Source organism: Hippopotamus amphibius, chromosome 5 (genome assembly GCF_030028045.1).
Source record: "Hippopotamus amphibius kiboko isolate mHipAmp2 chromosome 5, mHipAmp2.hap2, whole genome shotgun sequence".
Classification (NCBI taxonomy): domain Eukaryota; kingdom Metazoa; phylum Chordata; class Mammalia; order Artiodactyla; family Hippopotamidae; genus Hippopotamus; species Hippopotamus amphibius.
This window is the reverse complement of record NC_080190.1, coordinates 79,118,485-79,133,175: the sequence shown is the minus strand read 5'-3', so window position 1 is coordinate 79,133,175 and position 14,691 is coordinate 79,118,485. Positions and strand designations below refer to the sequence as shown.

The 14,691-nt window shown below is 54.4% G+C and overlaps 1 protein-coding gene across 2 annotated transcripts in view; it reads right to left on the bottom strand.

Moving 5' to 3' along the window:
- GALNT2 (polypeptide N-acetylgalactosaminyltransferase 2) overlaps window positions 1-14,691 on the bottom strand; it is a 176,674-nt gene that overhangs the window by 101,010 nt on the left and 60,973 nt on the right. The gene's annotated exons all lie outside the window — the stretch shown is intronic.

Genomic DNA, 14,691 nt, shown 5'->3' with positions numbered 1-14,691 from the left:
GGTATAAAACACAGTAAAATTCAGTCTAATGTACAGCTCTGAGTTCTGACAACTGCTCACAGCCATGCAACCACCACTACAAGCAAGATACAGAGCCGTTCACCACCCAAAAAACTCCCCATGCACCTTCACCCCCTCCCCCAGGCAACCCTTAGCTACAGCACTGCCTTTTCTAGAATGTCATATAGACGGAATCAGGCAGTATGTGACCTTTCACCCTGGCTTCTTCCGCTCACAGGACGCCCTGGGATCTACCAGGTGTGCAGCTCCCTGTGCTGTGGGGCCATCTCCACCGCCAGCCGCTGCCTCCCAGGGACAGGTGCCCACGGCTGGGTCACCCACTCCCCAGAGGAGGGCCAGGCAAGGAGTTTCCAGTTTAGGGCAAAGACAAATAAAGTCCTGTGAATTCTGTGAGCACATAAATTTCCATTTCCCTCATATAAATATCTAAGCAGGGCTGCTGGGTGGCCTGGGAGCGTGTGTTTAACTTTATGATAAGAACTGCCAAACTGTCCTCCAAACCGCCTATGCTGCTGTGCATCCCCTCAGCGGGGTGTGACAGCTATGCCGCTCTACATCCTCACCACACGTGCTGTTCCCATTTTGGTTTTTCATTAAGTCATCCTAGCAGGTGTATGTGACATAATGCAGTTTTCTTATTTGCTACGATTATGCTTGTACATACCAAGTACCACGCTAATGGCTCACACACATCTCCATTAACGCTCATGTTAATTCTGTACAGTTAGTGCTTTCAAATGAGGACGCTGAGCTGACCCTTGATCCAGGGTCAGATGACTACAAAATCCATGGCTTCCAATGAGCTCTCTCCCAGGACGACCTTACTTACTCCTTCACGGAGTCCGCACGTTCTTTCAGGCCCTGGCTCATCCTCTCCCTGCTGTGTGGTAGTTTCTCCACATCATAAGATAATACAGCCCAGTGTGCCCTTTATTGCACTTTATCAACTCTAATTATTTCCTTGATCTCCAGACAGAGACCCAAAGTATCCTCAAAACAACTCATACTTCTTATCTCCCAAGCAACATGCTTCTTCGTGGGGCCAGAGCACCTGTCTCCCCACCACTACCTTTCCATCTTGTGCATTTCAGGCACTGACAGAAACGCATCAGAATATGCAGAATGTGTGTGGAAACCAAGGGCAGAGGCGTGCTCTAAAGCGCAGACCCCGCCCACCTGCGCACCATGGCCCCAGGGCCCCACAACCTGTGGGTCCCAACCGCCCTGCCAGGGGCATCAGACGGTTGTAGAAAATGGGGTAGGCTTGGGGTCAAGGTAAAGCCCCACACCAACCACCCCCCCCAAAAAAAAACCCTAAATTGACCCACGGCAAATGGTAATAATACATGCAGTGTCTAGGAAGCAGGGTGAAAACGACTGTTGACATCATGAGGGAAAGAATCACAGTTTTAGAAACTAACATTAAAGGCGAAACAAACACAAGACGGAGCCTCTTCGAGTTACCTAAGCAATTAACGTCCTCCCAGGGACAAGGAGACGCCCCAGGATGACAACGGAAACCAGCGTCAAAGCCAGAAACGGTCCCGACAACACAGCCGCCCTCAGCCCTGTCCCTGGAAGGTGCTGGAAAGAAGCCCTACCGGGAGCCCCGTCATGTACGCAGCGATTCCTCATGTGCGTCCCCACAAGGTCACGCTTCAGGGCTTTGCTCCCTGCGCACCTCTAGACCCTGTCCCTCACCCTCTCCCAGGCTAGGCCTACTTGCTGTTCAAAGCAGTGACCCCAAACACATGCCCCCAAACCTGAAGGACACAAAAGCCTTATCCTCTCTATCATCACCCACAGAAGCCCCCCGTCACCCTTAATTCCACCCTCCCCCCCGCCCCATCAGGGACCCAGGTCCCACAGGTGCTACCACAGTCCCCCTCACGCCCCTCTGGCCACATTCACAGAACAAAGCACCCCTGTCCCTGGCATGGATTCCATGGTTTTCCCTGCCTTGACTCAACAGTTCCCTCCTCTCTCCTCTGGCGAGCCACTGTGGCCCTTGGAAGAAACGCTCTCACCCCTGCTCACGACCCTACAACCAACCCTCTGCACACCGAGGCTTCATTTCTCCACAACGCTCAGGGCCTTCCCTGGACCGGGCCCCTTATCTAATCTCTGCCCTCCGGTCAGACTGGGGGATTCCTCATCTTCTTTGAGTTCCTTTATCTGGCTGTTCCCTCGGGAATTCCGTTTTGGGTTTAGAATCTCGCTCAGAAACATCTTCAGATTACACACTGCAGCCCCCACACAGCCTGGCTCTGCCTGTGGGGCTGTGTCGAGGGTCTTGCACTGCCCCCATCAGCCCCTAGGACGAGACCCTGTTTGGCCATCAACCTCTCCACCCGTACACACCATGCCAACATTTGGGGTGGGGAAGGGGACTACATGACCTCGCTCAATGCATCCCAACTCCTGATCTGTTTCTGAAGGTCCTGGAATAAGATAAAATTTTATCTTAGATTCTTGAGTTAGTGGCTGTTCTAAAAAAGCTCCTGGTTGAGTTGTATACAATTATGGGTTTGGACAGCCCAGCCAGAGCACTGCCTGGGAGTCAGAGGTGAGCTGTGATTAGGACAGCGGGGGAGACCAGAGGTGGTGAGAGAGTCCAGCTCGGAACTGTGGCTTCCACGAGCCTCAGGCAGAGCCCGGGGTGGGGAGGCCTGCCCTCTGCTTCCTGCTTTACAGACCTGGTGATGCTCTTAGACAGGAGGGAACCCACGGGTCTGGGGAAATACTTTCATAGAAAACTGTAGAGAGGATGGCCAGAGGCTGCATACCTAAGCTGAAGTGTGTTCTCAGAACTGAGCGGAGGGCCAGCCCTATCTGGGAGGGCCCTGATGGTTGGAAAGCAAAGCCCCAACCCAAGGCCCCACCTGGCAAAGACCCTGCGAGGGCAAAGTCTTTTACACACTAGTGTTTACATACCATAACCGCAAGGGGTCTTGGACCAGTATGCTGAATGGTAAAACCTTCCGTAAAGTTGACTTATGATAAACTGACAAACACTAGCTGAATGCGTTTGCTGGGGCTGCTGTAACAAAGCACCACAGACAGGGGGGCTTAAAAACAGAACTTTACTATCTCAGTTCTGCAGGCGAGAAAGTCCAAAATCAAGGTGTGGGCCGTGCCCTGCTCCCCCTGAAGGTGTGAGGGTCTGCTCTGGGCCTCACTCCCTGTCTTGCTGACAGCCGCCTTTTTCCTGTGTCTTCACATTGTCTTCCCTCCGTGTGTCTGTATCTGTGTCCAGATGTCGCCCTTTTATAAGGACACCAGTCCTAAAGGAGCAGGGCCCTCCCTAATGACCTCACTGTAATTTGACTATCTCTGTAAAAACCTTGCCTCCAAATAAGGTCACATTCTGAGATCCTGGGGCTAGGACCCCATATCTTTGGTAACTCTATTTTTAGTTTTGCAAGGAACCTCCATACTGTTCTCCATAGTGGCTGTATCCATTTACATTCCCACCAACAGCGCAAGAGCGTTCCCTTTTCTCCACACCCTCTCCAGCATTTACTGTTTGCAGATTTTCTGATGATGCCCATTCTAACCGGTGTGAGGTGACACCTCTTGTAGTTCTGATGTGCATTTCTCTAATAATTAGTGATATTAAGCAGCTCTTCACGTGCCTCTTGGCCATCTGTATGTCTTCTTTGGAGAAATGCCTATTTAGGTCTTCTGCCCACTTTTTGATTGGGTTGTTTTTTTAACATTGAGCTGCATGAACTGTTTATATATTTTGGAGATTAATCCTTTGCTGATCCGTTTGCAAATATTTTCTCCCACTCTGAGGGTTGTCTTTTCGTCTTGCTTATAGTTTCCTTTGCTTTGCAAAGGCTTTTAAGTTTCATTAGGTCCCACTTATTTATTTTTGTTTTTATTTCCATTACTCTAGGAGGTGGATCAAAAAAGACCTTGCTGTGATTTATGTCAACGAGTGCTCTTCCTAAGGAACCCATATCTGTTTTTTAGGGGGACACTGCTGATACTCTCTCTCATTGACCTGGGTTATTTGTTTAGGGACCATCTGACTCAAGATTGTTCCTTAAAAAGGTGGGTGACATGGGCTCTGAACCTCCCACGGAAGCTAGAACGGCTGTGTGCTACCACGCCGAGGTCCTTCTCTATTAAAAAAGTGTCCCGGGCTTCCTAGGTGGCGCAGTGGTTAAGAATCCGCCTGCCAATGCAGAGGTCACGGGTTTGATCCCAGCTCCAGGAAGATCCCACATGCCATGGAGCAACTAAGCCCCGTGTGCCACAAAAAAAAAAAAAAAAAAAGTGTCCCACCTGGAGGAAGACATCATCACCCACCGTGTGACTCAGGCTGCAGCTTGGTGCCGCGCACAGTGTGCAGCTGAGTGATTTCTGACCAGACCTAACAGTCAAAAACTTAAAGCATACAAAATATACATTCTCGTTGCACAACAAGGATAAGTTCTCAGAGTAGCAGCTGAACACACACTCTGATTATGCAAGCTCTTTTCAAAAACTTTGAGCCTGCAAGAAGCTAATCTGACAGAGGCTTATTATTCTCCCCAAATAATGGGTGAAAAAAGAAACCATCTCGGAGTCTTTACAAGGCAGACACCCAGACAGACAGGGCTGTAGAATCAATCTGCATAAAAGTTGGTAAGAGGGCCTGGGCACCAGGAGCTTTTATGAACGGATCAATTCCACCAGCCCCCCACGAAGGGGAGCGACTGAATGATAATGAATGAGCTGTACGCTCCCCCGGCCCCCCCAGCCCTGGCTGGAGCCCCCAGGCCCCCGCCCCCCTGCTGCTGCGGCCCGCGGCCAGGAGGGCTGGGCCGCGCCCGACAGAGGCTGCCAAGCATCTCACCAGAGGGGGGGGCAGGCCGCGGGAGGCGCTGAGCTCACTGTGTCTGACAAAAGAAACTTTTCACAACCGAGACCTTTGGGCTGGAATTATGAAAAGACGGCGGGGGGGGGGGGGGGGGCCGGGAGGGCGCCGCGGGGGGCTGCTGATTGGTGAATGAGAAGGCGGCCTCAGACAAAACTGGGTGTTCTCTACGAATTATTTTTGAAAGGACTGGGTAAATTAACACCGAGCTCATTGTAATGCTTGTTTCTGTGTAGAAAGTATTCTGGGTATTTTTTTCCTCTCTTTTCCTAACAAAGAGAAGGAAAGTGTACTGGCTGTGATTTAAACAAAGACAGAAAAAAATCTCTAAAATGGTTAAGGATGAGCCCTCATAAATGACTGTTTCAGGGTGTTTGGCAAATCTGACTACAGAAATACTCGTGTATGTAAGAAAAACAGACCAGACCATCAGTGAATATCTGCCGTGCCAGGCACGGCAGCAGGCGTATTTGGTGTCATTAGCTCATTTCATTTTATCTCATTTAAATATATTTGAAAAGACTGAATGCATTTAGCCAAGTTTTAAAGTTTTATTCACAGCGGTGAACAAAAAGCCCTAAGGCACAGGAAGATGGGAGGGATCTTCCTGAAGCCAGAGGCAGGAAGAAGGCCACAGAACAGGTACTGGGGAAGGAAGGCAGAGCCTGAGAATGTGAGGAAATGGCACGTCCCCTCCTGCCAGTGCACCTGGGAGCTGGGGACCAGGGGACTTGGGGGGATGGGCAGGCAGGAGACAGACCCTGCCCCATGAAGACAGGTGGATCTGCGGGGTGGACTGAGGCTGGGGAGGAGTGTGACACTCGTCTTGTCACGCGCAACAGACGAGAGGATCAGCTAGTTCCCTCGTGGTCTCTCCTGGCTACACAGCAGCAGCCCAGCAGCTGTCAAACTTTTATTGCCAAAACACACAGAAAGAGATAAATTTGATATAGGGAAGCAGTGCACAATTCACATCATACACACACACACACACATCTGTGCACACGCATGCATATATATGTAACAAGTTTCATAAAATACTACGTACGTTTACACTCTGTGATGTGCTAGTTTTTTCTCTCTTCTCTATTTTTCTCTTTTAAATACTGATGCTATCTTCCTAAGTCGGTTTCATGATCTACTTAGTGGGCTGAGACAATTTGAGACTTGCCCTCGTCTTCGGAAAAATCATGTTCAAGGTTCCAGACTGTCCACGTACACCACGAGCTCCACACCCGAGGCAAAGAGGTAGAAGAAGCCACTGGCCTGAACCCTTGGAGAGCTTTCTTTTCGTTCCCCAGTAGCAGAGATCATGGATGAGGTCCAAGAGCCGTGTGGACCGTCCTCAGGCCTGCCCGCTAGGAGCCCAGCCAAGCAGGGAGGATGCCCCATGGGAGGCAAATCTGAGCTAATCAGAGAACAGGAAGTCCTCGACCCAGGCCGTGTTGGGGAGGACAGGGGTCAGGATCTTAGAGCTTTATTAAGGAAACACGGACTTCGCATTACCTCCTCTGTGGCATCCTGTGCTCTGAAGGCAGCTACGTTTCTGGCAGGACCATCACCCCTGCCTTCCTAGAGGCACCTAGATGGGTGACCAGACCCTTTATCACCTTTATTCTCACTCTGATCTGGACTTAAATGTGCAGTCCTGTGTTTGAATGGAAACCGCAGTCACAGCAAGAGACTCTAGAATGAGGTTCTGCTGGGACACCCCTCCCCGCAGTGCTCGTCCCTTCAAGGGGACGTCCCGGAAGCCCTGTGAGTTGCAGGGGAGTGGAGGAGCAGAGAGAGAAGACAGAGAAGGCTGCGGTGATCACGCAAAATCCTGAACATGTGTCCACAAGAGGAAGCATACACTGTTCCAGGGAGCAACTCGGGTAGTGTAGCTTAAATAGACAAAAGCTGAGTGGACTCACACAGACACACCTGCTCTCCTGCTGCATCCAGCCTGGTCCTCAGAGCTGCAAGCAGTGGTCCTCTCCGGGGGTTCTACGAGTTGCTTTGAGGCCATGAGGACAGATTCCCCAGGGAAGGAAAAGCAAAGATGGATTCCTCTGTGCTCAGAGGAGAGCAGGCTTCCATCTAGAGCGGCATGGTCAGAGACGAGCTGCAGAGCCCCAGTTCAGAAGGCTGACTGCCTACATGGGAGAAGGGCTGCTCCTGTGCCTCCTGCCACCTTGAAAGGGAGAGGCGAGGGCAGGATGTGCCCAAATCTCTTCTGGTGGATGGCCAGACACCACAGCAGCTCTACAGAGGTGCCCTGGACAGAACGGTAAGTGGAGCTTGCAGTCGCAAAACCAAAGCAAAAAAAGCCCCAGAAGAACTCTGAAACTATTGTAAAGGGAAAAAAGAACTCTTTAAGAAATGTTCATGTCATAGAGGACATGAGACTTTACCTTCAGGATAAAATAAGACGCACACCCCCTCCCAATCCTGAATTCAAATTCCAGTGGAGACATTCACTTTTCTGAAAAGGTTGCCGACAAAAACAACACATAAGGACAGAGGAAACTGAAGTTGTTTTAGTACATCTTCTTAAAGCGGCTTTCAGAAATAGGGTCAAAAGTTTTAAAAAAGAATTTTTGTTTGTTTTATCCAAATGTAAGTTTCTGGGAGATGTATGAAACACTGCCTGTGACGTCTCTTCTGGGTGTGCTGTCTCGGACCTCCCTGGTGAGAACAAGAGGAAAGAGAAACGGAGGCACACAGAGGTGGGCTGCCACCACCCAGGCAGCACTTGAGTCACCAAGTGAGCGGATGCTTCCCGGCTCCAAAGCCCCGGGATGGAGCACGGCCCCGCGGGGCTCTGAGCCTGGCAGCCGTCCTCACCCTGCGGGCTGTCACACTGTGCGGCTGTCACTCCACCGGGTGGCATAGTTAGGGACGACGCCGGCATGATACAAAGTGTTTCTAAGGATTAAATCAAGGGTGGGAGGCCCCGAACAGGCACCTTGCACGTCAGGATCGACTGCTCTGAAGCCTCCAGAGAAGCTCTGCTGAGCTAGTCCAGCGATCTTCCCGGGGCCACTGCCCAGCTCCAGGGAGGACGTCCTCCGGAAGGGGCACAACTGGAGGTGGTGTCCTGGGGGCTCCATCCCACTGAGCTGTGCTGAGAGTGAAGGGCTCTTGGCAGCAATTTCCCGCCCTGGATGGGGACTTAGTCAATGAATCTGTCTGTTTATATTTACATGGCTGAGACGTAAAACAACGAAACCAAAACAAAGCCCGCCACCTACCTCGTTAAGCCAACCCAGGCAGCACACTGTGCAGGACACACACACACACACACACACACACACACACGAGTGGTTTTCTCATTCCTCTTAATACAAGGGTCCTCGACCTTCTGCTGAGTCCCATGCACCAAAGCAGTCCAGCATGGCCCACCCAGGACCACTGAGAGGAGGGGGAGCCTCCCTCCCCCAGACCCAGACCCAAGCGTCACCCCAGTAACACAAAGCTCAAACCCCTAACCACACACACTGCGGGCAGCTGACGGAACAGCACCCTGTAAGCTGCCGACTAGGCAACCACTGTGACCAAGGCTCCTACACCCCAGGTGGCCCCGCATGGCTCCTCCCAGGAGAGACGAGGTCTGGTCAAAGAAGCAGCAGTCGCCTTTGCAACCAGGTGGCCGAGAATCAGACAGGAGACCCTGTAAGGGGCTGAGCACCGAGCGCTGGCTTGGGGCGGGGGGAGCATGTTCAGGACCAGGCGTCCGGCCACCTCTGCAGCAAGGAGGGTGGGGATGGAGGGGAGCGAGGCCTGCTAGACAAGGGCTGGTCTGGTCCTGTGGGGCCAGAGGACCCGCTACCCGGCTCACACACGTAGAAGAGGACTCCACGGTCACAGAGACTGTGCTGAAATGTCCGGGGCTGAAGAAGGCCCCCGCGGCACTCGCAGCTTCCCCGGGGGGATCTCTCTCCCGGCGGGCGGCCTGCACGCGGTCCCTCACCCACCTCTCAGCTGGGCAGCGTCTCTGTCCTTTAAGACTTGAAGCCGGAAACTGGGGAGGGAGGCCTGTGTCCGCCGGGCCGGGCACACCACCCAGGTGTGCAGGAGGCCGCAGCTGGATTTATTGCTGTCAACACCTCTCCGGGGGGAGCGAATGGGGACAGTTCCAGGAGCAAAGAGGGACGACGCGGGGTGGGGGGCGGCCAGTGTGAGCCACGAGGACCTGGGCGGCGAGCTCCTGCACCAGGAGCCTCGGTGAGGAGCCGTGTTACCTCGGAACCCAGCTCATCGCCAGCCCCCCCACCCCCAACGGCGCGCACACCCACACGAGAGGCTGAGGCGTCTCCCATGAGACAGAAGCCCACCACGGAAGGGAGGAAGGCGGCAGGGCGGGGGGGAATGGCTGCCTCAACCTCCAAAATGGAGCCGGAGAGGAGGTCACCAGCCACCGAGCTCCGCCTGAGATTTTAAAGGGGAAGGGAAGGGGGGTGGGGAGGGGAGGGGGAGGGGAGGAGAGGGGAACAGGCCTCACACGGCAGAATGCGCTCTTGGGCTTGTCTCTCACCAGCCTCAGTTCGCGGGGCTGTCCCCACATGACGGGCTCTCCAGTAATTTCCGCCAGGAGTTAAGGACCCGCGAAGTGAGCACACAGGCAGAACCACACCTTCACCTTGAAGGAGATGGTGTCCTGTGAAGTGTTTTCACCATGATGAATATTCATCAAATGAGATCACTATAACGCATGGTCAATGACACTAGGAAACGAACCACCAGAGGAAAGGGCTTGCGGGTGTTTGTTTTCATTGCTGTCCAGTGGGGACTTCCTGGAAGGAGCACAAAAGCAATTCCTCCAAACTGGGGATGGTGTCGAAGCTCAGAACCTCAAGTGGGGTCATCTCTACCGCCTCCCCGCCCCCCACTCCCTGACGCCCCCACCCACCCCCAGTCCCAGACCCCGCGGCTCAACAGCCACCCAGCTGTATGGACTCTGCCTCCTATTTCTCTCGCTCTGGCCCCTCCCTCCCGATCCTCAAGGCTGCAATGAGGGCCCATCTGCTCTCTCACCTGGACTCTGAGAGACCCTCCCCACGGCCCACCTGCCCCCAGGCTGGCTTCCCTGACGCCCTCCCTCCAATGCTGCCAGGGGGTACAGGGCACAGCGCCATCCACCCCCAGGGCCCCGCACCAGTCCCGTTTCCAAGTAGCCCGCCCCCCAGCATAGGAGCCACCTGCCAACAGAGCATCACCTTTCTCATGCGTGACCCCTCCCCCGGCACGGACCACCCCTCTGGCTTAGCCCTGATCCCGCTGCACTGTAATCGCCTGTCCTCTTGCCTTTCCTTCTGAGAACATCAGCCCCCGGCAGCAGGGCGGGCTTCCTGCGGCGGGCGTGTGGGGCACGTGCAGTAGAGCTGCAACAGCAAAGGTGCGCGCAGGTACCTCCTGAGCCGCCTTCCTCATCCTCAGGTCCGCCCACTTCCCTCCAGCCCGGCTGGGAAGGGAGGGGCCACAAACTCAATTCACACTTAAAAGGAAAAGCTTCCTCAAAACAAGGAAGGAATCAGAAATGGGATTGAGTTACTGGAGGGGGAGGGGCGGTGAGCATGGGCCTGGCTCGATGGAAGCTGGTGCTCAGCCCTGGGTGGGGACTTGGGACCATCAGCCCTGAACCGGGGTCGAGGGGTGGGGTGAGGGGGGTTCCCCACTGGGTACACGGAGGGGGAGTCACCCGTCGGCCTTCAGTTTACCGGCTGCCCACATCCCAGTCCAGACAGCGGAAGCACACCCACCGTCTTTTTCATTCCGAGCCCACAAGGAGGAAGGGTAAAGAGCTTATTTTAGCCAGGCCAGACCCACAGGCCTCCGGAGCTCAGAGAGGAGCAAAGAAAGAGAAAGGCCCCCCCCAGGGGTCAGGCCCGGAACGCAGCGCAGCGCCGGGAACGCCACCTGGGCAGCCACACACGGCAGCTGCTGTCTCTCTTCTCAGCTCATGCCTGGACCACGAGAGCCACGGGGACCACAAGCCATGGCCGAGCTTCTGGGAGACACACCCTGCCCAGAGGGGTGGGTGGTACGGGCCACTTTCTCTGTGATGAAGTTCCTTACACAGACCTTGTCTCAAACGTGACCTTTCCAGGTCCAGACGGAATCACTGCCACCAGGATGACAGCTGATGCTCTGTGGGGCTTCCTGCCTGGGCCTGGGGACACCACCACACGGCAAAGCCCCACCAGCTGTGGATCAGAATCTACTGGCCAAGCCCCAGCCCCAGCCCCGCAATGGAACAGCTGGGTCTACGGACCCCCAGGGGATTCTGAAGGGCTGAGGATCACCGGCTTGGCTGCATTTTCTCACAGCACCAAAGTGTTCGAAGCACAAAATATAAAAGGAGCTGGACACTGGCTTCGAATACCAGACACATGCAAACCACAGAGTGCAAAAGAAAAGACCAGGTTTCCAGGACAAACCACCTTGGAAGGCTTGGGCTGGACCCAGACTCAAAGCTTTGGGTGCCCAGGGGGAGCTTCCAATGCAGATTTCTGGGCCCACCCCCAGGGATTCTGATCCCCAGGGCCTGGACGGGGATCTGCCTGTTGCCAAGCAACCTGCGGTGCACTCTGAGAAACGGTGGTCCCAAGATGATCTTGGTACTGAGCGGGAAGAAGGAGGATGACTAGTGAGTCTGTGGACATCACACAACAGCTGCCCTGGCCCTGGAGAGGTCTCCAGGGGCTGCTGGGACCTCAGCTCCTTCTCTCCTTGGTTTGGTAGGTTACTGAGCAAGAGAAGCCCAACTTCACTCCAAGATCTCCCCCAAAGGCCTGAGGGCAGGAATCTGAAGGCTGCGGAAGATCAACTCAGTCACATCGCCCCCACGATAAGTTTGGAAGCCACCATTCCAGAAACACTCCCCATGCCCTCTGCAGCAAACTAGCCACCTCCTCTCATCAGTTTCTTGTACGTTATAAATAGAGCTTCTGGCCTCTCACTAATCCTGCTGTTCCTCTTTCCCCAAGTGAGAATACAGACACAGGTTAATGATGCAGTAAGCAACACAAGAAGAGAAACAATGCCTGGGATTTGCTTGAAAATACACCAGCCAAAGGGAGAAAAAAGAATATACCAAGAAAAGACACACCAAGCACAGCAAACTCCTGATGGCTGCTAAAAGGGGGGTGGTGGCTACACAGGAGTTCATAGCATCTTCTGTAGATTTTCCAGAATAAAAATTTCTTAAAGAAAAATTGCTAGGAGCCTTTGTATTTGTTACAATCATAATTATAATGCTAAGCAGGGGATGGAGGCCACTGGATCTGTGGGCCTGTGGTTACAGACAAGTGACCATCGTCGTCCTGGCCTACAGCTGCTGTCCTTGTGTAATTAACAACCTCTGGCCTCCACACTCAGGAAGCGCCTGGCCTGGGCACTGAATTGTGGTCACTCAGACACAGCGAACAACAGGCCCCATGGCCCCAAAGCAGCACAGTAACGTCTACCCCCCGACCTACTGTACATCGCGATCAAGGTCAAAATGCCAGCCCCGGTCTGCCCTCACACACCTCTGCCCACCGGCGTCAGACCACGAAGCATTCACGAGCAGTGCTTTCATAAATCGAGTACGTTCTGGCAGCTTTTGGAGTATTCAGATTTCTGAACGTTTTAAAAAGCACCACCTCTGCTGAAAAGGGTGCTGGTTTTAATATGATTAAGATTTAAAGGTTAGCCCCAAGGGCAAGGCTACAGGCAACGTTCCCCTCTGCAGCCTTCCCTGCAGCATGTGGGCACAGTGGTGCTTCTGCTTTGGGCCTTTCCAACCATCCTTCTTTCTCCCCACATCAGCACAGGCTTTCCTGCGTGACCTGCCCTGGGCGGCTACTTCCTGCTAATTCCTTACAATGGAAGCTAACATGTTTCTGTGACCCTCCCCAGTTCCACTGGGGCACTTGAGCACAGCCAGGTCTGGAGGCCTGGAGTCTTAACTGCATGGAGGGAATGTGGACACAGGAATTGCAGTTCCTCTGACAGGCGGGTGCCATTTGGGCAGCTGGGCCTTTGGGCGCCTTGCATTGTACCATGGGCAGCCGGACACTGGCATCCACACCAGGCCAGGCTAGAGGAGTGCTGGTGACCTCATGTCCCGGGACAGAGGAGGGACCGCCTCATCCTGGAGGCCTTTCCTCGAGCTCAGAGGCAAGGCCGTGGTCTCTCTATACAACTTTCTGGACTTTACCTGACCTTGACCATGGGACCCATTTCCCCAACTGTAGAACAAGAAAAACACTGCCTATCTACCTCTCAGGCTGAGGTGATACTAAGCTGTATAATAGTACTAATGAACTAAGATGTATAATAGTACTTTAATGCAAGTGGTAAGATAAAAAAAAAAAATTTAAAGGTTAGCAATTAGAGCCACTAAAAACAAAACTCTTGGAATCTGACAGATGCCCAAATGACAAGAGGGACATCACCCGGGAGAAACAAAATAAACTATTTACTGCTGAGCTTGGCGCCAAACGCGCCTGAAGAAACGTCCGTGAACAGCTGTCACAGCTGGAAAGTCTGGGTGTCTCATGGATGTCCCCCACGTGGTGTCACAGATAAAGGCAGGTGCAACACCCTCCGAATGATGAGATCCAGCAGAGGCCTGGGGGAACCAATGCTGCAGCCACGCGAAAGGCAGGGAGGGTGCTGGAAACAGCCAGGCTCGGCCGCCGGACGCCGTGGTCCCCTCCGCATCCGTCACACCCTCTACAGAGCAACAGCAGCACTGGCACGGTGCCAGCTGGCCCAGCGTGGTGCCTTCAGGGCAGGAGCGTCACCTAAAAGGTGGGAGCCACGCACCCCCCCACACACCCGCACGTCCCAAGCCCTTGCTCTGTGCATCTCACCCACGGGCAGGGCACCCCTTGAATCCATCACCAGGAGGTAACCACACATCACAGAGCCTGCCGGGTGGTCTCTTCCCCTGAGCTTTCAGCAGCGGAAACCGAGAGCTGGGCAACGAGGCAGAGTGGCCTGGCCCCCGATTCCCGGTGTCCACTGCTCAGAGTTGGCGGGGGTCCTGCCTCTGGACCGGGCTCCAGGAGCACCAGGGCCGTCCTGAGCGGCCCCTGTCCCCACAGCGCCCGGCACACAGGCAGCCCTGCTGCCCGCACCTCCCCCTCAGCTGGGCGGCCCCCACCAGGGCGCAGCACCTCCTCCCGCGTGTACACAGGCCGATCCCCGCTGTGCACATTAAAAGGATAACTGATAAGTGAGTATTCAGGAAAACCAGTGTACGCAGGCCCCCAGTTAAGGCAGGGGGAAGAGAAGCCACTGTCCTGTAAATCGGCAGAGAGCATTCAGCAAATAAGAGAATGTATTTCATTCGGGAAGTAAACAGAACAGACAACGCTCTGCTTATGAAGTTAAATTCCAGACTTCCAGGCTCGCCAGAAGGCAGGCCCACCTTTACCCACAACAGAGTCCCTGCGCACACGGTGCTCCCCTGTGCACAGCAGGGGCTTCGGCTAAACTGACGCAGGCGGGCCCCAGCCCCTCCATGGGCAGGGACTGCTTTAGTCCCATCCGCACAGGAGGGACAGAGGCACAGAGAGGTGAAGCCGCCTGCCCAGGGCTGGACTGTAAACTCAGCCTCTGGCTCCAGACCCCGGCCTTGACCCTGACCACGAGGCTCCCCCCACCCCCCACCCCTGGGATTGCTGGCGTTGGTAAATGCTGCTTTAGGAAACACCTGGCGTTTTCACGAGTGTGGGAAGGAGACTGGCTGGGAGTGCCCCCCGCCCCGCCCCCCCCACCAAAGCCTGGCAGAGTTGGAGGAAGGCTCCCCGGCCACGACAGCCCCCGCC